General features: G+C 34.6%; 1 pseudogene; it reads left to right on the forward strand.

Annotated features, from left to right (window-relative positions):
* Positions 1 to 1,861: 1,861 nt before the first annotated feature.
* On the forward strand, positions 1,862 to 1,977 carry LOC120583508 (uncharacterized; annotated as a pseudogene).
* The last annotated feature ends 3,586 nt before the right edge of the window (positions 1,978 to 5,563 follow it).

Consider the following 5,563-nt stretch of genomic DNA (forward strand, 5'->3'; position numbering starts at 1 on the left):
AATTATTAAATTAATTAAATTAATTATTATAGTAAATTTAATTATTATCAAAACTATTTTACCAAGAAACCAATCTGTCTTCTGATAGGTCATTTGAGCCTATCAGTAAATGGGAGAGCATGGGTTTGAATTTCATAAATAAGTCTCATAAAAGAGTTATAAATTAACTCAATACTGTAAATAAAGGTAAATAATTTTAAATTAACAAATGTTTATTTTTTACCATTGAGATATCAAAATAGAACTAATTTAGAAATATAATGACTGTTTCTCTCAGATGGTGAAATTAAGAACTTTTAAATTTATAGCCATCTCACACAGACACAGGCACACACATCAGGGCAGTGTGTAATGGGCCAAGACACAAAATGCTTAAACATGATCCAAGCCAAAGTAGGTTACCTACATATCTGAAATATTTGCCATATTTTTATGGAAAAGACTCTTTATTGACCATGAAGAATATTTTTGCCCTTGCTCTCAATGCTGAGCCAATTATTTCCAAGGCCCAGGAGAGCTAGAGGTAGAGCTAGAGCTAGCGCTAGACGGAAGGGTTGGGGTGGGGGCGGATTGAGAGAGAGAAAGGAGAGAACTTAATTCCCAATGAATGTCTCTATCACTTTTTCCCAATGACATTCTCTCCTTGAGAAACATCATCCCAACTGAGGTCCTGGACGACCCCTCTATAAATACATGTTGTTACAAATAAGACTTCCTCTGTTTTTAATTGTCTCCACTTTCTTCATTTGATAAACTTTTCACCCTTAAAGAAACTTCTCTCCTTCCTCATTGAAGACTCCTTTCTCTAACCTTTCCAGAAAGATTATGATTAAGGCTCCTCTTCTGTTATTATTGATGTTATGTTTGTATCCCCTCTAGTCTGGGTACCATGTAATGAAAAGATTTATTATTCTTTATCTTTGGATTCATATCACCTTGCATGGGCCAAACATGCACGTGCAAATGTGCATACAAATACACATACATGTTCAATAAATGGTGCTGAGACAATATATATTCATACATGCACATGTAATAGGTATATATGTATACATATAAAACCATTAATTCCAGATAGAGCAAAGACTTAAAAATGAAACATATAACCTTAACATTTTTAGAAGAACATATAGGAACACAAACATTCACACGCGCACACACACACACACACACACACACACACATTGATCTCATAAAATAAGTTGGGAGTGGTTCTTTTTTTTCTATCACTGAATAATTCATGTAAGATGGGAATCACCTGTTTCTGAGACAGCTGGTAGAACTCACCTGGAAATCCTCTTGAGCTTACAGTTTTCTTTGTATGGGAAATGTTTGGGTACTGATTTAATTTTTTATAGGACCGTTTGGATTTCCTCTTTCTTTTTTATACAGTTATAGTAATTTGTATTTTTCTAGGAATTTGTGCATTTTACCTAAGCTTCAAATGTGTTACTAAATTTGTTCATAATATTCCTCATTAGCTTTGAAATCTCTGCTGCCTCTTATTTATGCCCCGTTTCCATTCCTATTATTATTTTATTTGTGCCTTTTTTCTTTGTTTATCCCTTCAATCTTCTTGGTAGCTAAATTTATTACTCCTGTTAAAAGAAACAATTTTTGATTTAACTGATATTCTCAACTACTGCTTTGCCTTATGTTTTATTAATTTCTGTTTTTACCTTTATTATCATCTTTTTAATACTTTAGTTTATTCTATTTTTTTTCTGAACACTTTTGTTGGTGGCTTGGTTATTTTACAGCCATTTTTAAAAATCACTAAGGACCTGGTTCCATAGTATAGCACATCTGCTTTACACTCAGAAGATTCTGGGTTCATGCCCCAGTGGAGCCACAGTCCATGGTCTATGGCCATGCCACCCTGAACAAGCCTGATGGCTGATCTCGGAAGCTAAGCAGGGTTGATCCTGGTTAGTACTTGGATGGGAGACCACCTAGGAAGACCAGGTGCTGTAGGCATAAATAATAATAATAAATAATTAAAAAATAATTTAATTATTAATATAAGCATTCGGTATTATAATTTCCCCCCCAAGTATCATGTTAGCTGTGTATCACTAATTTTAAAACTGTTAAGTAAATATCATCTAATTTTCTTTCCTGAGTATCTTCTTTTACTCATGAGATAAACAGAAGTATAAATTTTTAATTTTCAGAAATTCATATTATCTCTGCAACAATATGTGATCTAATTGTGTTGTGTTTGTGTGATCTGTATGATGCCAGTTTTTATTTTAATTTGTTAAGGTTCACATTAGGTCTGGCCGATTTTTATAAAAATTTCTTTGTTCTTGAAAAGAATATGCATTCTCCAGCTGTTAAAAGCAACGTTTTATATATGTGATTAAATTTCCTGCTTATGTTGTTCAAATACTCATGACATCACTCATTTCTTGACTGAGCTATCAATGATGGCAAAACCACCCACTAAGATTATAGATTCAATTTCTCCTTATAGTTCTATCAATTTTTACTTTAAATATTTCGAAGCTATCTGATTAGTGCATAGAAATTAGAATTGTATCTTCCTGGCAAGTCTAAACTTTTAACAGTATGCATAGGACCATCCTTATCTGTAGCATGTTAATTGCCTTAAAGTCTTATTTATCTGGTATTAATATAGCTTCTGGTTATTACATCTTTATTCATTTTTAAAAGTTTTCTAATTGTTTCTTTAGGTTATAATGTGTTTCTTATACATGGCACATATACAGTTTGGATTTGTATGTTTCATCTAGCTTGATAACTTTAAACTTAGAATTCTAATCTATTTACACATATCATGATTACTCATATATTTGGATTTGTTTTGCCATCTTATTTTATAATTCGTTTGGCTCTAATTTTTAAAATTCTCCCTCTTCCCCCCATTATTTTGGTTGCGATTTCCCCACTCATTTAATTTTCCCCTCTATTAATTTGAAAGTTATGTATTTTATTTTTTTTAGTCATTATCTTAACATTTTAATATGCTTGTATATCTTAACAAATTATAATTTCTATCTGTAGGTTTACCTCTGTCTTAAACAACATAAAGAATTTAGAATTTTTATACTCCAAGTCATTTTCATCTCCCATTTATATGCCACTGTTGTCTAGTTTCATTCAATCTTAGTCCTTTAACTCTTTAGATTAAATATTATTGCTACTGTTTTATATATTGTTACCCTTTTTAATGTTCTTGCAACTGCTTCTTGCATTCCAGACTTTCCTTTTGGAATAATTTTCCTCCTCCTAAAAGTACAGCCTTTGCAAATTCCTGTAGTGAGGACCTGTTGGTAGTATATGCTCTCAGTTCTTGCTGTCTCCCACCTCTTAAAATGGTAACTGGATTACCTAGGGCAGAGAGAGGGGCTCGATGAAGGAGAAGCTTGACAACTCAAAGTTTCTCCATCACTGCTACAGATGTCCGGTGACAGGAGCCCTGGCTTGTGCCAGGAGCCTCTCTCGTTGTTTCAAAGGTAGTGACAAAGTCCTTTAGAGAGAGATGATTTTATAAGCTTGGCAAAATCTCTCTAAGGCAGGGTTTCTCAGCCTTGACACTATTGATCTTTTATATTTTGGACCAAATAATTCTTTGTTGTGGTGGGTTTTCCTATATATCATAGGATGTTTAGCAGTATCTTTGGCCTCCATCCACTAGATACCTTCCATGTCTGAAAACCAAAAATGTCTCTAGGGAGCAAAACTGTCCATGGTTCAGAACCACTCCTTTAGGACTATATTAGGTAGGCAAGATCAGCTGACATTCTTTACTGTTTCCCCTGAATCAGTTGGAGATCTGCACATTTTCTTATTTGTAGCAAAGCCAACACAATCCGCATCGAAGAAATTAAACTCAGATATGAAATATATACATACATATATATACACATATTACATACACACAAATATATATGTATGTATGTGTGTATATATATGTGTATGTGTGTGTGTGTGTGTGTGTATATATATATATATAGAGAGAGAGAGAGTCAGATTTTCAAGGGTTTGCCAAAAGTAATGTAAATGAGAAGCAAGAGAACCAGATTTAATATGTACACATGCATTTCTTAAGTGAATTTTAAGAATTGTGATGACTTGAGAGCTTGTACCCCTCTATTAATAGCCTCTCCCACTTTCCTCTAACTTATTATTACCATGTAAGAATCTGAGCCCAGTGTTGCCAAATATTCTGGCTTTTTAGGAAAGGCTACAAGATTCTCTTGTGTGTGCGTGCATAACGTATTAGAAATGTTTCTATTTTTAAATATAAATTTATGATTTTTTAGAACAGAGAAAACTCCACATTTGTAGGCCATGCGTGGGCTGTAGACCTCCATATTGCAACCTCTGACTTCCACCAGGCACACAATTGTTGCTCAATAAATGTTGGCTCTCCACTGTATCTCTTGTACTGTGGAGGCTCAGGGTCACCCACTCGGTTTGGATTCAGCAGCTCCCCCAGGTTTCTCAGTGTTCCTTAAGGTGATGAGGCAAGTTACACTCAAACGATGTTCTTGGATTCTACTTGCATTACCATCACCTCTTTTTGTGCAGAGAAATAGTTTCTTTACTGAAGCTCAGTCAGTGTTTAATTGATCTTTAGATCACTCGGTACGCAAACGCTTTAGGTACTGCCTAAGGAAAGATTAATTTTCAGCCCCAGGAAAGATTTAAAATGGGAAATTCTGGGTCATGCTAATGTGACTAAGGCTTTACCTTAGAAGTCACAAATCTGGAGAATTAAAAATGAACCCTATTTTGGCAAAAGAAGCACAATGGTGCTGTTACAAGTAGTTGAAATTTTTTTAACAAAAAGGAAGAAATCCGAGTGTATTATGTAAGATCGAACAGTACAAAAAGTAAGTTGGAGTAGAAAGTTGGAGGTAGTTGTGAAGAGGAGTGCGGACAATACAAAAAGGAATTAGGACTCTGCCCTGCAAAAGGAAAGCATATTGTTATTTGGGTTTGACTGAAATTAAGGAGAAAAATGAGAACGAGAAAGAAAACAAACAGTAAGTAATTGCCTGGTACTATTACAACAAGCACAGTGCCATGTTCTTTATTCACATTAGCTCTTAACGCTAAATGCTCCCGACCAGCTCCCGACAAGTCTACGTTATTATCCCTGTTTCCGAAGGAGCTCAGAAACTTTAAGCAACTTGTCTGTGGTCACACAGGTAGTAGGTGACAGAGGGGAGAGGTTAAAGCACAAAAGTATTCATGGCAGAACAAAACCTGGCCCTAAAATATGTCTAGAGGGGAAGTGGCCCCTTCTAATTCTTAACTGGGAGTGGTCCTCTATGCTCTCTCCCCCTATCCTGAAATTGTACACAAAGTGTTCTATTTATGAACTCCATCACCGTTCTGGGAAAGAGTTCAGCTTCTATCAGATTTAAAAATTTTTTTTTAATAAAAAAGGAAAAGAAAAAAATATATTGAGACCCTCTGCCCAACGATATGTGGAGTTGTAGTCCAAAAGACTGTCTCCACAGTTCTGTAGTGGTACAGAAAACATACATTACAGATTTACTTGGAAATTCAAAAGTAATTTTTTTATTTA

The sequence above is a fragment of the Pteropus medius genome, unplaced genomic scaffold (assembly GCF_902729225.1).
Source record: "Pteropus medius unplaced genomic scaffold, Ma_sr-lr_union100, whole genome shotgun sequence".
Taxonomy (NCBI): Eukaryota; Metazoa; Chordata; class Mammalia; order Chiroptera; family Pteropodidae; genus Pteropus; species Pteropus medius.